We start from the raw sequence: 21801 nt of genomic DNA, 5'->3' as shown, positions 1-21801 counted from the left end.
CTGATTATTCCCCCAGCTGAAATTTGGATGATTTCTGTTGTTAGGATGATAAGTAGCTGGCACAAGCTGTTGTTGTCGCTGATAATTGTTCATATACTGAACGGATTCGTTGACGAGAGAACACTGATCCGTAGCATGAGAACCTGCACAAAGCTCACAGACCATAGCTATTTGATTGACTCCATAGGTAGCTAGAGAATCGACCTTCATAGACAGCGCTTGGAGCTGCGCTGCAATAGCGGTGGCTGCATCGACTTCCAGAATACCTACTACCTTCCCAGGCATCATCCTCTGAGTTGGGTTTTGATGCTCATTTGCAGCCATAGTCTCGATAAGATTATAAGCCTCAGTATAGCTTTTGGCCCACAAGGCGCCTCCAGCTGCTGCATCGAGCATGGGCCGAGATTGGGCCCCAAACCATTATAGAAACCAGTGATCACCATCCAATCGGGCATTCCATGATGTGGACACTTTCTCAACATTTCCTTATAGCGTTCCCAAGCTTCGCACATAGATTCTGTAGGTTGTTGCGCAAACTGAGTAAGAGCACTCCTCATAGCAGCAGTCTTTGCCATTGGGTAAAACTTCACCAGAAACTTTTGCGCAAGATCTTGCCAAGTAGTGATGGACCCAGCTGGTTCAGAATATAACCAGTCCTTAGCTTTATCCCTCAGTGAGAATGGGAAAAGCCTCAGCTTGATAGCCTCATCAGTCACGCCATTATATTTGAAAGTACTGCAGATCTCGACAAAATTCCTTATGTGCACGTTGGGGTCTTCAGTCGCAGCTCCTCCAAAAGAAACAGAATTCTGCACCATTTGAATAGTGCCCGGCTTGATTTCAAAAGTGTTAGCTTGAATAGCCGGATGAAGAATGCTTGACTGAATGTCATCAATTTTAGGCCGAGAAAAGTCCATAAGAGCTGGATCAGCCGGAACAATATGATCACCCATGATTACTGGTTCTTTCTGCTCACTTCCTGAATCCGAATCTTCAAAATCTATCTTCTCCGGAATATTTAGAACTTCGTCTGTCTCCTCAGCTGTATCTAAAGTCCTCTTGCGAGTACGAGAACGAGTTTGCATAAACGCTCGCTAAAGTACCTGAAACACAACCGGAAATAATAAGTAACAAAAACGTCTTAATCACTGAGTCCTAACGACCAATGATGGTAAGTACATAAACTAAACAAATATGCCGAGTCCCCGGCAACGGCGCCAAAAACTTGTTAGGGCGAAAACACACGCTAATAACACACGCAAGTATACGTGTTCACAAGTAATATAGAATACTTTCTAGTTCGTTCCCACAGAGACTCGGACTAATTATGTTCAATTAAACTCACTCACCAATGTATGTTTACTTCTCAATGTTAAGACAATAACACTTAGAATTGTTAACTATTTATTAACTACAATTAACTACTAAAATTAACCACTTAACTAACACTTCGAATTAACAATATTAAAACACTCATGAGATCACAACTTCATTACTACTTCCTTCAATAGTCATTGTTATTACCCTTAGCATGCAACAATGATGATATTAATCGAATAACACGAAACTGATAAAAGCCAACCTTCATTATACTAATACCATTCTACCAAACATCCACAATTAAGATAGATGTTGAATAGGCATCAATTATGTTGAGTCCCTATATGTCTACAGAAATTGACAACATAATGATTTAAGCACAAGTTATTCCTTTTGATTATACAGGGCGAATAAAACGGTTAGAGTTACCCACTAATCATGCAACATCATACATGAACCTATGCTAGCATGGCAAGTTCTAAATCTCGAGATCCACCGTCGCTTCACAAGAGATTAACACTCTATCTTATATGTTCGCGACGCACATAAGACGAATATGCACAACCAATACTAGATATCATACAATCATCACACACTAAGGTATTAAACAACTAACTACATAATTCCATAGTAATCCGTTACGACCCCATGATCACGATTAGCCCATGATAGCACTTATCGTCATCATGGGTTCATATGAAAACATGATAAATAAACACAAGAGAATAATAACTAAACTAATTATGTTAAACCAGAGTACGTCACAAGAGTAAATAGGTTCAAAAGCAAGAAAACTAGCATCCAACGTTACAACGAAATAAAGAATCACACGAAAATATGCTTCCTCTTCGTTGCGATGTGCTAAAACGGTCTTCTTCCTTATCTCCTTCTCTCCTTGCTTAATACAACGATCCAACCTTTTTGAAAACGTCTCTGAATCTACTTATATAGAAGTCCCATAAAACTTAGATTACAAAGAAGTTGGAAGCCAAACAGAAATAGAAGTCTAAAATAGTTTATCTTTTTTCCCGACCCTGCGCGGGCGCTCAGACCCCTACTGGATTTTTTCTGAGTTTGCTCCGTTTCTTCGCTGTAATCTGCTTCTCTCTTCCCTCTCGCAATGCTAAACACGTGCCAAGGCTTATTCTTGATGATTATTCCCCCGAAATGCAACTAATACCCTAAAATGCACAAACACTAGAAAAACGTATCAAATACACAAAATACTTGATTTCAAGACACCAATTTAAGCTATTTTAAGACGTTCTAAGTGGTATAAAATGTCATTTATCAAGTATGATGGGAGAACTTAGCTATTTTCTGGGTCTTCAAGTCAAGCAAAATGAAGAAGGAACTTTTATTTGTCAATCTAAGTACACCAGAAATTTGTTGAAGAAATTTGGAATGCAAGACTGTTCAAGTGCATCCACTCCTATGGCCACTGAAACAAAATTGGATAAAGATACTGGTACATCAGTAGATATTACTGATTACAGAGGTATGATTGACTCACTACTCTATCTAACTACAAGTAGACCTGATATTATGTATGCTACCTGTATTTGTGCAAGATTTCAAACAGATCCAAGAGAACCTCACTTAACAGTTGTGAAAAGAATTTTCAAGTACCTTATGGGTACAGCTGATCTATGATTGTGGTATCCTAGGGAATCAGACTTTAAGCTAATAGGTTACTCAGATGCAGATTTTGCAGGGTACAAAATTGAGAGGAAAAACACAAGTGGAAGCTGCCAATTTCTTGGAGGCAGATTAGTTTCTTGGTTTAGCAAGAAATAAAAGTCAATTTCCACATCAACTGCAGAGGCAGAGTATATTGCTGCAGAAAGCTGTTGTGCACAAATTCTTTGGATGAAGAATCAGTTACTGGATTATGGGTTAACATATTCTAAAATACCCATTTACTGTGATAATCAAAGTGCTATTGCTATGACAGGTAATCCAGTTCAGCACTCAATGACAAAGCACATCAGCATTAGGTACCACTTCATAAGGGAACATGTGATGGAAGGTACAATGGAATTGCATTTTGTTCCAACAGATCAATAACTAGCAGATATCTTCACAAAACCACTATGTGAAGCTACTTTTACAAGATTGGTAAATGAACTTGGCATGGTTTCAGGTTCTTTCTCTAAATCTGTTTAGTTTATGTTCTGATACATCAGACCTTATGATCAACATTTACAAATATTACTATCTTTATGTAATCTGTGCTTAAATTGAAATTTACCTAAGTACTGATTGTTGTCTGATAGGAATTTCTAATCTCTGATAGTTATATGAATGTTTCTGTCACTATTCAATCCAATGAGGATAACTGTGCTAGCTGCTAACCTAATAGTCTCTAATATACTAAAGATCCCATGTTTGAAGTAATTATTTATGTGGAAATCTTTTAACACAAGCAAATTCTGATATTGAGCTTGGTTAGATTTACTTTGTGTATCTTATTACTAAGTCAAAAACTAGAATAGTGTTTCTTATCTGTTAAGTTCTGATGTTGGTAAATTTTATGGATGTACTAAGTGCTGATAAGCCTCTCTTATCAAAAGAAAAAGTAAAGAAAAGAAATAAATATCAGGTACTCCTTTGAGATCTAGAGAAAAATATATGTGGAAGGGAAGACCCAAGTGCATTGCTGGTATTAAGTAATATGCATTAGAAAAGCAAAATAAAATTTTTTTGGTGACTTTTTACATTCTCTGATTACTGGAGAAATACTCTAATAATAGTATAAATTCTGATAAGCAGTTGTGACTCACTTACACTGAGGAGCTCCTGTGAAAAAGAATATCAAAAGATGCATAAAATGAACACAAAATAGTTTAGACGGACTCATGCATGAACTCATTCTATAGTAGACTTCAGACTAATGACATATTTTGAGCAAAGTTCTTAGTTATGCCTTATTTCTAAGATGTACTGAAGTGAATCAGACTTTACTTTTTTTCTGATATTTAGCTTAAAGCACACACTTACACTCTATATGAATGATGAAAATTACTGTGATGATCAATGTTATTTTAGATGAACAGTTTAAGTGTCAGTTGCATAAAATCCGAGGACAAGTTCTGATCAAAGTTCTGATGATTAAGTTCTGCAGAAACCATATCAGTATTTGTGTGAAGAATTACAGAAATAAACATTCACTTTTTGAGTACAGAAGCCATATTCTGATGACCTTTAAATTCTGATAATAGTCAAGTTTTGATGCTTACGTGGCAGTATTTATCTACTTGATTTATTTTTGGTCAATACTTGAACGGTTCTATTTTATCAGAATATTGGTTTAAGTGAGATAAAGACATTCATAATTACTTGTTTAGTAGGAACACTTTTTTTATTGAAAAACTGCATGTGCATAGTAATCATTACTTATTTCCCGTGCCCATTAACTATTGTCTTAACTACTGAATGACTGACAGGTGTAAAGACTGTTCCAATTCGTCTTAACTGCTATCAAGTGGCGTGTATAAGTAAAAGAGAGAAAAGATTTTAAATCTTTCATCTACTTTTGTATTCAATACTCTCTCTTTTCTCTTAGTCTCTCTATATTCACTGACGGTTTTTACACAGGCATTTTACCAAACACCTTTCAGGCATTCTTATTTCTCACTTCTTTTTCTATGACACCCAAGGATCTAATCTTTAATGGAGCAAAGTTCGTCCCCAACAACTACACTGCCATTCTAACCAAGAGTGACGCTCCGTCGAAATTTCATTTTGTTCAGGACTTCTTGGCTCACAGTGAAATAGGGTTCGCTTTGACGCTGGCATCCACTTTATCTGGAACTCAAGTTCTGACGTTCTGGCGAACAGGACTTTATGATGATGGTGGTAAGGATGGGACTCCAAGCATCGTTTTTACAGCAAAGGATGTGGAGTACGTTGTTACTCCGGCAACAGTCAGGAAAGCTCTACATTTACCTGAGAACTGCTAGTTCAGTTCTGCTGTTGAGGAGCCATTGTTACAGCAAATGATGGCTAATTTAGGGTATGAGGAGAGTTTGGCAAAGTTGGGCCAACTTAAACGCCCACATATTCGAAGAGAATGGAGCTTTTTCTTCGATTGCATCACCAAGGCGTTCGCAAACAAATGCTCAAATTTTGACGCCATTCCGATTCTGACTCAACAAATTGGGTATGCTCTCCTAAACTAGTCTCACTTTGATTATGCCAAGACTATGTTATGTTTTATAGGAGATAGAATGAAAGAGAACAGGAATATAGTTTACTTTGCTAGGTTCCGTCAGTTAATTTACAGTTATTGTACATCAGATGAACCACAACTAGCAAGTGAACACATAGAACCTTTTAGGTTAGCAAAAAGGGCTTTTACTGACCTTTTAACTGCTGATAACAAAAGAAAGTTCTGAGGCCCCTTAGAATTCCTTTAGCAGTAAAGCAACCCCTTGTAATGTTGATGTTGATACTTACTCTGTATTATATCCTGATGTTCCACAACAACAACAACCACAACCACAACAACCATCAAAACCTACTACTTCCACTCAACAAACACACACATCAGAACATGCCAACCATCCATCATCACATAATCAAGTGAAGCCTTCTTCTTTTTTAAGAACAAAGAGGACTAAGACAGTACCTCAGGCACAACAGAAAAGAAGGAAGATGATTTTAAGAGATGAGTCTGATGATGAGGTACAGGTTCAACCATCAGAACCTGTTGCTGAAGTAACTGAGAAGGTCTCTTCTCAGAAAGCTCAAGAAACTGGGAGTTCTAGGCCCCTAAAAAGGCTTAGAAAGCTAAACTCTGATGATCAAGCTCCCAGAGTCTCTCCACCGGCTAAGAGAAAAGCAAAGAGCAAGGAGGGCTGTAGAAGAATCAATCTCTGAAGAAGGAATGGAAGCAGCAGCTGTGGAAGGGGGTCAGGAATCTCTGATCCCACAAGAACCTGCTGTAGTTGAATCTCTTCCAAGTGCTGAGCCAGAACTTCATGAAGCTCACAAATCTCCAATCCAAGAGCCAGAGACTACTCCAATGCCTACACCTCCTGTGTCTCCAATAAACTCTCAAGTACATGCTGACAACCCAGGCACAAGTGCTAAAATTAACATCGACAACTTGGATGTGCCTTTAGTCTTGTATCTGGAAGCTCCATCTACTTTACATCTTTCTCAGCACACTCCACCAATCGCTCCACTGATAGATGCCGATGTTCATGAAGATGAATCTTCTATTGCTTCACATATAATAATTCTATCAAAAGATGCTGATACTGAAGATTCTGCAATTTCTGTTGAAGAAAATACTGGTGAAGCTGCTACAAATATAAATGTCGATGCAGCTGGTCCCTCTGGACATGCACCTCCACAAACAGTTTGTAAAGCTGATTTGATTAAGAAGTTTGTGATAAAGGATGCACCAGTTCCGTGGAGTGAAACTAACAGAGGAAGAGAGTGGATCAAGGAGTGGAACAAAGTTGATTTTGTTCCTACTGCAGATGTTCTTGCTGAGCACCAGGCTAAAGGTGATGAGATGCTGCTGAATGATGACTTCAAAGCACAGCTCAGAGTTACTGCATTGAGTACCAGGAACCTTCAAGGTCAACACTCAATAACTCAAGCCAAGGTGGACAAAATTTAAGATACGGTGACTAAGCAAACCATGAATGTCACATTGGACAAGAAAAAGTTTTTTAAGCCAACCTTTGACCGCATTGAGTATATAGAAAAGACTCAAGAAAAGCAGCAAGCTCAACTATCTGATATTTTAAAGAATCGAGCTACTCAACAAAACCAACTCAATGAAATCCAAAACTCTGTGGAATTGCTTGTCTCTCTGCTTCTACCAGATGATGCCAAAAAGGGGGAGAAAGTAATTAAGTCCAAATGCATAACTGATCAACCACTAAAGGGTAAGGATGATGATAATGGAGACCAGGGAAACTCTAAAAGGAGTAAAGGTCTAAGTCAAGGCATGGGTTCTTTATCAAGGGAAGCCAGAACTATAAGTCAAAGAACAAGTTCTGATACTAAAAGGACAAGTTCTGATGAACAAACTCTGAAACTTGATGAAGAGATCTCCAAAAGGTTGTTCCTAAAGGACAATCCAGGCATGGATATTGAAAGTCTGAAGGAAGAAGAGATTAGACTGAAAGCTGAAAATGACAAATCTAAGTCAAAGTCTAAAACTCAAGTCATAGCAAAGAAACCACTTAAGCCTAAAGGCATTATGATCAAAGAGAGGACAAATACTGAGGCATCTAAGGCCAAGTCCAAATCACAGGTGGAAGTTGATCCTAGATTCAAGGGTAAGGCAAAAGTTGATGAATCTGTAAAGATATATATGTTAACTATGGATCTGGAAGTAAATGCTGATGAAGATACAAGTCTGATTTTGAATGAGAAAAGGAATATTCAAGTAACCTCTGACAGAGATCAAGTTGTCTTCACATCAGAAGAAAAGGAAACCTCTGACATTGCTCATGTTAAACCTTCAACAGTTCTACTACCTGGGTTTACTAAAGCTCAATAATCTGCTCAACCTATGAAAACTTCAACAAATGTTTTTCAGGGTAGATTGATCCAAGAGAAGGAAGCTAGAGATAAAAAAGGACTGGGTAATCCTGATGAGAAAAGAATAAAAACTCTACCTCAGATCCTACATCCCTTACTGAACCAGGAGTAGGGACAACTCCAGAAAGACTAAATCAATTAGAGTTTGTATAGATGGTCTACAACTCCAAGCTGAAAGAAGACATAATGCTTTATTTTATGACAGATGGGAGAGTATTCCAGATAAGAAAGGATGCAATTCGGTTGAAGTATTATGAAGAACTGCCACATGTTTTATTTCTACTTCAAGTGAAGAACAGGTCAACAGATGGTGCTGCCAGATACTTAATATCTGATATTTAGAGGCAGAAGAAACTTTACTCTGTAAAGTCTGACAGACCATATTATCCAAAGTACAGAGATCACAATGGTGATTTAGTTGAGATGAAGCCCAATACCGCCAAGATCACTACTTGTATGGGTATTAAGGGTGTTGAATTTAATCCGGAGTCTGACAAAGCTTATCTGATCAGACTGGATCAGGAGATAAGGAAAGCAAAGATTAATGATCTCAGGGCTGTTATCTTTCAGACAGGAGAAGATATAGTTGAACTTAAAGATACAAAGAGGAGGATGATAAATGAACTTGAATATCCTGAAAGAACTCTTCTGAAGAACTATCTCAGAACAACTCCTGACATTCAAGAGATCAAACACTGAAGCCAGGTCGAGAACTACAACTGTTAAATTTTGAAGGATATACAGGCTAAAGCTGATATCAAACTTTAAGGATGGTAAAAGCTACAAGGACTGTGAGTTGTAGTTATCTAGTCAAATTCTCACATGCATTTGTACTTAATGTTTTTGACATCATCAAATATCTATTGAACTTGTATATTATGCTAATTTACAAGTTGGGGGAGATTGTTAGATATATTTGTGATGTCATGTCTAATAATGATTTTTGTTTAGTTTTCAGATCTTGACTAACAGGACAAATCAGGACTTAACTGGAAATCAGTACTTATACTGAAGTCAGAACTTAAGATATCAGAACTTAAGTTATCAGAACTTAAGATATCAGAAGATATTCATCAGAAGATAATATCAGGACTTAAGAAGACTTTTAGATAAGGAAGGCGGCTGATTGAAGGGAAAGAAGATCAAGACTAAAACAAGAAGAGATATGCATGGAGAAGAATTCTATGAAGAATAGAAGACTTGGAGGAAAAGATAACTAATTGATATATTTTAGGATACAGAATTATATTCGATATCAATTAGAGATTATCTTGTAACTGTGTGGTATATAAACACAACATAGGGTTTACACTAGAAGTGTTATCATTATCGAGAATATTATTCATTGTCACCCTAGAAGCTCTCGTGATATTTGTTCATCACCGAGAGAGAACGGTTTCATTGTAATACTGTTTTATTAATAAAATTATTATTTATTACATACATGTGTTCTTAATTCGATTTGATTGTATTATACACTGTATTCAACCCCCTTTTACAGTGTGTGTGACCTAACAGTTTGGATTCTCGTAGAATAAGATGAGCTGTATGAGGAAATGACTTCACTTAAAAGATAAAAACTGTCATTAATAATCACCTTTCCGCCGCCGCCATCATCACTTACACATCACTACACCTTCACAACACCACCAGGAACTACCTACACAATCACCACTTCTTGAAAATGGTAAAGTTTAAGACGCCAATTAGGTGTGTTCCTCATAAAATTACCAAAAACTAACAAGTGAAAGTTGTTCCTTTTCATAAGTACGTAAACTTTCATATTTATTTTTAAGACATTTTCTTAGTGTAATTTATGATGAAATGAGAGCAAAGTTGCTTATTTATATAAATATTATTTTAGTAAAAATATTACCCACTTGCGGCTAACTTCAAACCTGTAATTACAATACTAACTAAAGCAATATTTGAATATCTTCAAAAAATAGTCAATCAAAGTTTGACCATTATTAGTATTTAATCGCGACTATCATGATTTATCAGTCAACACTAGTTTGACCAATATCAGAATTTAACAACTAATGACATGATCTATTAGTCAAAACAAGTTTAACTAATATCAGAGCATATACGTATAATCAGCAGTTTAACATGCAGCTATCAGCTAGGATTAATAGAAATTAATTACATGTTATCATGGCATCAGAATTTAACACAATAATTAGTATCTAACAAGTACTGACACATAATAAGATACCATGCTTCAACTATCAGTAGTTATTTCTTAATTATCAAAGTTTGAGAAATGTCCTGATATCATTCCCAATTCATTCACCAATCTTGTGAAAGTAGCTTCACAGAGAGGCTTGGTGAATATATTTACTAATTGCTGATCTGTTGGAACAAAGACCAATTCCATTGTACCTTCTTCCACATGTTCCCTTATGAAATAGTACCTGATGCTGATGTGTTTAGTCATTGAATGTTGTACGAGATTTCCCGTCATTACAATAGCACTTTAATTATCACAATATATAGGAATAACAGAATAGTCTAACCTATAATCCAGTAACTGATTCTTCATTCATAGAATCAGAGCACAACATCTTCCTGCAACAATATATTCAGCTTCTACAGTTGATGTGGAAATTGATTTTTTTCTTGCTATACCAAGAAACCAATCTGCTTCCAAGAAATTGGCAGCTTCCAGAAGTGCCTTTCCTAGTCTATTTTGCATCCTGCAAAATCAGTATCTGAATATCCAGTTAGCTTAAAATTTGAATCTCTAGGATACCATAATCCAAGATTCATGGTGCCTTTGAGATATTTAAAAATTCTTTTCACAGCTAACAGATGAGGTTCCCTTGGATCAGCTTGGAACCTTGTACAAAGACAGGTAGCATACATGATATCAGGTCTACCAGCAGTCAAATATAGGAGTAAGCCAATTAAGGGCAAGGAAGTGGAAAGTCGAAGGGAAATTTCAAGAAAGGTTCTGACAACCCGATAAATAAGGGATTTTAAGGGTTTACACCCGTAAATGTTGGACAGGGTAACCGTTTCTCCACTCAAAATCAGCAACAGAAAGGCCACAGACTCCCGACCCCAGAATGTAAGACGTGTTGAAAGAAGCATTCTGGAATCTGTAACAAGCCTAACATTACATGCTTTAAGTGTAACAAAAAGGGCCATTATTCTTCAGAATGTGCCAGTTCTTCGGACAAGAAAGGTGTGACATGTTTTAAGTGTGGCAGGTTGGGACATATGGCTAGAGATTGCAAGGAACCTATTCAACATGCAAATGTTCTCAGGATAACTGAACCACCACCACCGGCACCTCAAGTGCAACATAGGGCTCGAACTTTTAACATGACGATGACAGATGATATTCAGGACTCGGATGTGATTGCGGGTACGCTTTTTGTGAATTCTTTAGATGCAAAAGTATTAATAGATTAAGAAGCTACCAAGTCTTTTATATCTAAGAACTTTGTTGGTAAATTGAATTGTACTACTCAACCTTTAGAACCAACTTGGTAATATAAGTGGTTAATCAAGATAGATTTTATGTCGATAGAATTTGTCCTAGTTGTGATATAGAGAAAGAAGGTCATCATATCTTCGCGAACTTGATACCTTTAAAGTTAGGAAAATTTGATATCATCCTAGCAATGGACTGGCTAGTGGACCATGATGCTCGAATTGAGTGCAAAATCAAGAAAGTGAGGTTGAAATCCAAGGATGATAATGCGGTCATCTTTCGAGGGCGGAAACAAGAGAATAAGTTTCTGACGATGATTCAAGCAAAAAGATTATTAAGACAAGGATGCGAAGCCTATTTAGCACATATAGTGGATTCTAGTAAAAAAAACCTAAGATAGAGGAAATTCCGATTGTTAATGAGTTTCCATACCTTTTCCCATACAAATTACGAGGATTGCCACCGACTCAAGAGATAAAATTTGCGATTGATTTGGTACCCGGCACTAAACCGGTATCAAAAGCTCCTTATCGGATGGCACCTATAGAAATGAAAGAGTTAGTTACGCAATTACGGGAATTATTGGACAAAGGGTGATTCGACCAAGCGTACCCCCATGGGGCGCACGGATTTTATTCGTCACGAAAAAGGATGGAAGCATGAGGTTGTGTATTGACTATCGTGAACTTAATAAGTTGACCATTAAGAATAAATATCCATTGCCATAAATCGATGATTTGTTCGACCAATTGAAGGGAACGACATATTTCTCTAAGATTGACTTAAGATCTGGTTATCACCAGTTGAAGATCAAAGTGGAAGATATACCTAAAACGGCATTTCGTACGAGATATGGGCATTATGAGTTCTTAGTGATGGCTTTTGGGCTGATCAATGCATTATGGATTCGATGAATAAAGTTTTTAAGAAATATTTGGACAAGTTTGTGATCGTGTTTATCGACGATATTTTGATTTATTCTAAAATGGAAGCAAAACATGTCGAGCATTTGAGAATAACTTTGGAAATTTTAAGGAAAGAAAAGTTATATGCCAAATTCTCCAAGTGCGAGTTTTGGCTAAAGGAAGTTCAATTTCTTGGGCACGTGGTAAGCAGTGAAGGCATCAAAGTGGACCCCGCAAAGATCGAGGCAGTAATGAATTAGGAAAGGCCTAGGACGCCAACAGAATTTAGAAGTTTTCTCGGACTAGTTAGATATTATCGAAGATTTGTACAAGATTTTTCAAAGATATCGGTTCCGTTGACAAAGTTGACCCGGAAGAACGAGAAATTCATATGAACGGACAAGTGTGAAGAGAGTTTCCAAGAATGAAAGAAGAGGTTAGTTTCAGCACCCGTGTTATTTCTACCAGTAGAATGAGGTGATTTGTGATCTACAGTGATGTGTCTCACAAAGGACTCGGATGTGTGTTAATGTAACATGAAAAGTGATTGTGTATGCTTCTCGACAATTGAAGCCTCACGAGTATAAATATCCAACTCATGACCTAGAGTTAGCAGCAATCGTATTTGCGCTTAAGATTCGGAGACATTATTTATATGGAGAAAAGTGCTAAATCTATACTGATCATAAAAGCTTGAAGTACATCTTCACCCAAAGGGAGATGAACATGAGACAAATATGATTGCTGGAATTGATCAAAAACTATGATTGTATGATAAACTATCATCCTGGAAAGACGAATATCGTGGAAGATGCCTTGAGTCGAAAGGGAAGATTGAGCATGTTAACATCATCAGAAGAGTTAATGAAAGAATTTGATAAGTTTAAAATTGAAGTACAAATCCCTGAGTCAAGAGTTAGCGTAATGTATGCAATGACGTTTCAGCCTGAGTTGTTAGAAAAGATTCGACGATGTCAAGAGCGGGTGATGATTCAAGAAAGAGATAAATTGACCGGCGAAGTGATAAGGAATCAAAAGGATAGTGAAGGTATATTGAGATTTTCTTCTCATATTTGGACTCCTAATGTCACAGAATTGAAGCACGAAATTTTATACGAAGCTCGCAATTCAAGGTATTTCATATATCCCGGGAGTACCAAAATGTATAGGGATTTAAAGAAAAACTTCTGGTGGCCAAATATGAAGAAAAAGATCACATAATGGGTAAGAAAATGTTACACGTGTCAAAGAGTCAAAGCAGAACATCAAAGACCAAGTGGATTGCTTCAACCACTAGAGATTCCTGAGTGGAAATAGGAACATCTCGCTATGGATTTTGTGGTGGGACTACCAAGAACTAGAGCTAATCACGATGTTATCTGGGTAATTTTCAATCGATTGACCAAATCGACACATTTTCTACCGATCAATGAAAGATTTTCGTTAGAAAGGCTTATTAAGCTATATTTGGACGAGATCATTATGCGACATGGGGTACCAGTGTCTATTGTGTCGGATAGAGATCCCAGATTTAATTCGATGTTTTGGTGATAATTCCAAGAGCATTTGGGAACGAAGTTGAATATGAGTACTGCTTATCATCCGCAAACATATGGGAAAGTGAAAGAACTATCCAGATAATTGAAGACATGTTAATAGTTTATGCGTTCGATTTTAAAGAAAATTGGGACGAACATTTGCCTCTGGTGGAATTCTCTTATAACAACAGTTACCATGCGAGCGTTGACAAGCCTCCATACGAAGCTCTCTATGGGAGAAAGTGCAGATCTCCTGTGTATTGGGACGAAGTTGGTGAACGTAAACTTTCGGGTCCATGATTGATTCAACAAACCAAAGAAAAGGTGAAACTGATTCGTAAAAGATTGATCGTCGCTCAAGATCGATAAAGAAAGTATGATGATCGAAACCGAAAAGATATGGAATTTGATCCTGGAGAGAAGGCGTTGCTAAAAGTGTCGTCATGAAAAGGATTGTCCAGATTCGAAAAGAAAGGAAAGCTGAATCCAAGATACATCGGACCTTTTGAGATAATAAAGAGAGTTGGAATGATTGTGTATGAGTTAGCTCTACCGCCGCAAATGCAGCACATTCATAACGCCTTTCATGTATCTATGCTTAAAAAGTACAACGCAGATTCAAGTCATGTGATAAAATATGAACCTTTAGAGACTCAGCCAGATCTGTCTTATGTAGAACAACTGGTAGAAATACAAGACTGAAAGGAGAGGGCACTTAGAAATAAGATAGCATCGTTAGTAAAAGTTTTATGGAGGAATCCCAGAGTTGAGGAAGTAACTTGGGAGCTTGAAAGCGAAATGCTTGATAAGTATCCTCATTTATTTACTAAGGTGTGATTCTGGGGACAAAATCCTTAAGGAGGGAGGATGTAATATCCAGGGATTTCGCGACTTGTATTCTCGAATATTATATATGAATGTGTGATTTTGTATGAAATTAGAAAATAAAATTATATTATTTTATATTTTCGTATGGTGTGCTACGAATTGTTATTGATTTGGAGTTAGCGGACAAGGAATTGGAAAATGATAATTTATGAGAATTAAAAGAGAAATTAGTGATTTATGATTTTTACGGGTATATATGCGAGTACATGATTAAGTGATTGGTATGTGTTAATACGATTATATGAATAAAGTGAAGATATGACCGATAAAAGATAACGGATTTTTGTATATATAACAAAAATGGAAAAGTGAGAATATTTACGATTTAGTATGGAAATTAAATGGAAGAATGAAGCTTCTATTGAGGAATGTATAATTACGTGAGGTTTAACTCAGTTGTGTTCGAGAATTATTTATCTTACTAATTGTTAAGCCGTATTATTTTATGTTTCTACTTTAAAAATGAATTTTATTAAAGATTTATTTTCATAAATATTGAAATTATCTTTAAAATTATTTTTATGACCTTGTAATTTCACTAATTATTTATTAGAATTTATAAAATTTAGAAAATAATATTTCATCAATTAGTTAGTCCTAAATGATTTTCTGATTATATTTAACTATGAGTTCAATATTTAATTCAAAAATATTTCAAAAATTATGAAACTTATGTTTTATTAGTATTTGAATATTTCGAGATTTTTAAAATTATTTCGGAAATTTTTCGGGTTATATTTACACGCACATTTGTTCGTTAAATCACAAGATGCGGGTCTAATGTTAAATCCAAAAATGGCTTAAAAATTATAAAAAAATTATTTTATTAGTTTTTGATTATTTTGGAAATTTTAAAATTAATTTGGAATTATTTTAATTTGTATTTATCCGTAAATTATATCGTTAAATTGCGAATGCAGGACAAAACCGGGCTGTAGGGGAGTTTATATTAATCCTTGTATACATGTTCGATTTCAAGAAGGGTAAATTGCTACGTGTCAAGTTCCTGCTCAATTTATAATCGTGGCAAGCTGTGATTGAATTATAGATATAGAAAATATATATAATAAAATAAAATAGATTAGGTAAACATAGAGCCCCGTGTCTATCCCTTCCCCTGTAACTCACCCTCATCCCTCTCGATCTCACAGTTTCTCTCCCACCCTCTGTTTGATTTCATCTCTCTCTCTTTCTCTCTCTCACTCTCACTCTCTCTGTCTCGTTTTCTCTCCCTCGCCCTTCTTCCTCTCGGTTATTCTTCCCGATAATTTTTCCCTTGGTTTTCTTCCTTTTCCGATTCAAAAAGTGAGAATGCTCGGTGTAGGAAAGGAAATGCCCCACTAGGTGACGGGAAAGTATGTTATGTGGTCACGAAAGGAAGCAAATAAGGCAAGTAACATTTCAACCCCTGCCTCCTATGTTGTGATTTTATGTTATGATTGAATACCTACTGTCACCTTTTAATTAGCCTTGTATATTGACATGGCCTATTTCTTTCCTTTTGATTATTATACCTTATTTCATTTGCAAATGCTTTCAAGTTGATAATACCTTTGATTCTCTGAATGATGATTGTTTTGGTATACCCTACCCATGTAATATGACAAAGTTTATTGAATTGAAATTAAGAATGATTTCAGACTTAAAAGAGTCTCAATGATTTCAAAGGTATGGTAAAGATTTTTGTTATTCCCAATCAATGCAACAAGAATTACAGAAGGGGGGAGTTGAATGTAATTCTGGCTTCTTTTTCTGATTTCAAGAATGTTCTTACTTAATATATAATTGTGTTTGATTTTGCAAGAAGTGTGGAATGAAAGTAAAATAGGAATCAAAACACAAAGCAATAAAACACAAAGCTTTAAAACTTTCTGGTGGATTTGAACTTATCCACCATATATATATATATATATATGCTTGAATAGCACACAGCTGCTTACAAGTGAACTTACAGAATTATAGAGAAATGCTTAACAAATACAGCTTTATCTATCTCTCTGAAAAATTCTGCTTACTTGGTTGTTTTTGTTCTACTTGCTACACTTGGTTTATATAAAACCAAGTTACATGATAAAAAGACAAAATAAATAAAAACAAGGATTGTTTCTAGTCTAATTCCATGCTACTTCATTACTCTATCCAGCATCTTTGATTATCTTCATAATTGCATGGGAATGGTAATGCTTCTTTGTTCTCTTAATCCTGCAATTAGGCTGCCACATTCCATTTGCAAATACCCGGCGCATGTGACTATGTTGTCACTGTCAACTGCTATTTTGAATATGATCATCCGTTGGGACTATGTTGGTCATCTGTCGGGAGTCTTGTTGATTATCTGTCGGGAGCCTTTATAGATCATCCGTCAGTAGTCTTTCTGTCACTTGACTCCATTTCACTTACACATAATTACAAGACATCTTATATTTACAATTAGTCAACCTATTCTGTATATCAATCTAATAGTCAACATGACTTAAAGAATCATACAGCATCTACTAGTACATTATTGTTTGCAGAAATATGCTACAAGACTTATTGTTATATAAGCTACACTCTCGATGGATGTTCAGTTGTCATCCGTCGGGACTATAAAGTTCATCCGTCGGGACTATTTTAGAACATCCGTCGAGAGCTACAAAATCACTATGTTAAATCTACTAAGGTATTTTGTTCAACTTATCATCAAGTTCACAACATATTCCTAACAATTTTAAAATGAAAAGCATTTTGAAAATGAAGGATTTATATCCATTCACTTTTTACGGATTTCCATTAATAGGAAATATAAATGGTCGAGTGACGCCGGTCCATTATGAAAACCAGTGAGGGCTGACATTATGAAGACCATTGAGGGATGACATTTGAAAGGCTGAATGTATGGCCTTTTGGGTACCCTATTCACGTCTAGAGGGGATGTAAAGTCTGGTATGGGGGTTGTATGTGGTTGATCACCCGTGTAGTCCACAGCGTCATCCACTCCATTTGAGTAAAAATATTTTATGTATAACAATGTTCAGATGATTGAACTATTTTCTTGAAAATGAAATGATTTCATGAATGAAAGAAAAGTGTTGATGAAAAGAACTATTTTGAAAAGTATTGCTTTGATAAAGGAAAGCTTTATGAAAGTTTTGAGAAAGAAAATGTTTTTTATAAAGTAATGGTTGCAGAATGACTACATTGGAATGAACCCGATCTTGAAACCTCTTTTAAGACCCTTGTAACCTTGGCCTTTATCTTATGCAGTTAAATAATTTAGTTACTTGCTGAGCTTTTATAGCTCACTTTGTTATTTATCTAACCCTGATAGTTAAACATGAGGAAGATGGCCAGACTTAGGCAAGGTTGCTAAGAATATTGATAGTGGTCATCTTCGTACTATTAGAATCGCTATACCAGCTCATCTAGGGACACACATGAATAATAGTGGGGAGTAAGCTATGTTGGATTATATCGTTATTATCAGTACCTTTGGGTTTGTTTTGTATAATTCTTAGTCAGAGTTATAACTTTGGTATTTAATAAGGGTTTGTAATAATTTTATATTGTTCGTTAGTAGTTGTAACTTGTTTCAAACCATAACCTGTTTACGATCCTGGTGAGGTAAAAGGGTTGAATAATAATATTATGATAATACTTGTTAATAGGAGAAATGACTCCCCATTCTAGAACTCGGAGGGGAAGTGCGTCACATAAATTAGTTTGAAAGAAACAAGGTTTAAAAGTTGGTTCCTGCACCAAAGAACAGAAGCATAATTGGAACAAAATGGGTGTACAGGAACAAAATGGATGAAAATGGAATTGTAACAAGAAACAAAGCAAGGTTGGTTGCAAAATGCTACTCACGGGAAGAAGGAATTGATTATGATGAAACTTTTGCTACAGTTGCAAGACTTGAAGTAATAAGGATCTTTCTTGCATTTGCTACGCACTCAAATTTTAAAGTGTATCAAATGGATGTAAAGAGTGCATTCCAAAATGGTGAGTTTGAAGATCCAGAATTTCCAGATTTTGTTTACCAACTTCTAAAGGGTCTCTATGGACTAAAGCAAGAACCTGGAGTTTGGTATGATACATTGTCGGAATTTCTGCTAAATGGATTTACAAGAGGAATAATTGACAATACTTTATTCAACAAGCAGCATGGTGGTGATATGATCTTAGTTCAAATCTATGTAGATGATATCATTTTTGGTTCTACTAATGAAAGATTATGTCAAAGATTCTTAAGACTCATGCAGAGTGAATATAAAATGAGCATGATTGGAGAATTAAATTACTTTATTGGACTTCAAGTTAGTCAAAGAAGTGATGGAATCTTCATCAGCCAAACCAAGTATGTTAAAGATTTATTAAAGAAATTTGGAATGGTTGATTGTTCATCTGCATCAACACCTATGCCTACAGCTACAAAGCTGGATGAAGATAAGAAAGGAAAAAATGTAGACATTTTAGGTTATAGAGAAATGATTGGATATTTGTTATATTTGACTGCTAGTAGACCAGACAGCAACATGTCTGTGTGCAAGATTTCAAGTCAATCCAAAGGAATCACATTTGATGGTTGTGAAGAGAATTTTCATATACTTAAAGGGAACACCAAACTTGGGATTGTGGTATCTTAAGGAAATTGGATTTGAAGCTGTTGGATACACATATGCAAATTTTGCTGAATGCAGGGTAGACAGAAAGATCACTAGTAAAAGCTGTCAATTCCTTGGACAAAGACTTGTATCCTGGTACAGTAAGAAGCAACAATATGTGTCAACTTCCACAGTTGAGGCTGAATACATAGCTGCTGGAAGTTGTTGTGCTCAAGTGCTTTGGATTAGAAATCGGCTAATTGACTATGGACTAGTGTTACACAAATTTCCAATTATGTGTGACAATACCAGTGCTATATCTATTGTTACTATCTAGTTAATCATTTTAGAACTAAGCACATTGATATAAGATACCATTTTATTAGAGAATATGCTACAAATGGTACTATTGAGCTCATTTTTGTTCCAACAAGAAAACAATTAGCTGATATTTTCACTAAAGCTTTGGATGAGGCAACTTTCACTAGACTTGTTGGTGAAATTGGAATATAAATTTCTTCATCCTAAAGGCAAAAACTCAACTAATATGTTGCAGCAGATTAATTCCTGATAAATCAAAACTAATTTGATTTGATTGGAAATTAATTGGAGTATGAGTTATAAATATTTCAGAAATCTCTGTATATTTATTTTTCAAAACTCAAAATTTAGCTTGGAATTTTTCAAATTCTAAGAAAACTGTCTAAATGTTAATGCACATTTTTAATATGTGAAGTTAATATAAGACAGAATCAAAAAGAGCAAAAGTATATGGAGAACTGAGTTCTCAATAAGTCTAACTGACTTTTCGACAAGTCATTTTGAGACTTCTCGTTAAGTCATTTTCTTGACTTCTCGAAATACTTCTCGACAAGCCTCATTATGACTTCTCGATAAGTCATTGTAGAGATCTCGATATATGTTAATTCATAGAGTTCTCTACAAGTACTCATTCTTAGACTTCTCGATAATTCAGAACTGAAATAATTTAATTCAATAAATTGTTTTAGTAAAATACTTTTGATATAAAATTATTCTAATTTTATTTTGATTTATTCAAATAAAAATTGGAAAAATTCAGTCCATTCAGGACAAACTGGGTATTTATTTGACATCTCGACAAGTCACTATCTAGTTCTCGATAAGAGTTAAGACAGTGACATATAGATATGTATCTATTCTCTCACGTGACTTCTCGATAAGCAAAGATCAAACATTTATTTTAACTTCTCTATAAGTCATTTTCTTTTTCTATAAATACTCAGACATCTCGACATAACCCCTCTTTACGCTTTCGAGATCTCAAGTGACCTAGCTTTTACAAATCTTAATCGTTCTCTCTCATTTCAAACTCTTTCTTCTTCAAATCTCTAACACACTCAAATTTAAACACTTCAAATGACATCAAACACTGTTAGAGCTGTTATCCCAAAGGATGGAACCAACTACCTAGCTTTCACAGATGCTAACCAAACTCCTGACAGTTTCAAGAACTTTGTCAAGTTTCTATCTGAGACATACTTTGTAGGTGCTCTAACTGCAAATCTTATTTTGTACCTGAATGTTCTCAATGATTTCTGGAACTCAGCTGTAGTTAGGACAGTTGTGCATGAGAATCAAACTGTATCCATGGTGGTTAACTGCTCAATCAAAGGCCAACAAGTGGAATTTACTAAGAATGATGTCAACCTGGCTCTGGGAATCCCTACTGATAGGATGGTGGAGGCACCCATACAACAGGAGCTTGCTGAGTTTATGGACTTCATCAACTACTGTGAAAGAATCAACCTTGCTAGCTTAAACAAGAAGCATCTAAGGAGGGAATGGTCATTCCTGTTTGATTCAATTGTAAGAGCCTTCACATACAGGAAGACAGGGTATGACAACATTAAGTGTGGTTCAGAAGTTGGTGTTCTCCATGGCTCACAACAGACACATTAATGTTGGGCTCTTAATTCTGGAGGAACTCAGCACAAGGCTCACAATGCCTTTGGCCACAAGAGGTAAGGAAATTCTCTTTCCTACTTTTATAATGTCTACTTTAAATCATAAAGTTCAAAACATTCATTTATTTAATGGTATTGATAGAACAAAGATAAACAATTGTAAACAGGTGTCCAAAATACTATTTGGCTCACTTATTACAAAGAATAAGGTACCTGTAAGTCTTAGAATCAATCCATTTATGTTGGAAAGATTCAGGACTTACCCTTACCCTATGCCTTATATGAGGTCTACTGTAACATCTAGCACAATTATGGCTTTTGTGCCTGTGGAAGAACAAACACAAGAACACCAATATGGGCCTTTAAAAACTGAGACCCTTTTTTCTCTACCATTAGAAGCTAGGAATCCAACCACTTCATCCTCTCAACAGGGTGGAGTGAGTAAAAAGAAGAGAAAACGGGCACACTTAACTGTTGTGAATGAGAGTGGTGAGGACCAAACACAACCATAGTCTACCCGGTCAAAAAGCCAAAGAAGGTTAAAAACTGAGTTGACCACTCAATTAGCTACCTCTGTATCATCCCAAAAGGATGCAATTGTAAAAGAGGGATTAA

At 35.8% G+C, this 21801-nt stretch overlaps 1 non-coding gene across 1 annotated transcript; it reads left to right on the top strand.

The window, feature by feature from the left end:
• Positions 1-453: 453 nt before the first annotated feature.
• Positions 454-560, top strand: LOC141662817 (small nucleolar RNA R71). The gene has a single exon (XR_012550914.1). It is a non-coding gene; the product is annotated as a small nucleolar RNA R71 (small nucleolar RNA).
• Positions 561-21801: the final 21241 nt, after the last annotated feature.

Source organism: Apium graveolens, chromosome 5 (assembly GCF_009905375.1).
Source record: "Apium graveolens cultivar Ventura chromosome 5, ASM990537v1, whole genome shotgun sequence".
Taxonomy (NCBI): Eukaryota; Viridiplantae; Streptophyta; class Magnoliopsida; order Apiales; family Apiaceae; genus Apium; species Apium graveolens.
Note: the sequence above shows the minus strand (reverse complement) of the source record. Positions and strands in the feature narration are given on the sequence as shown.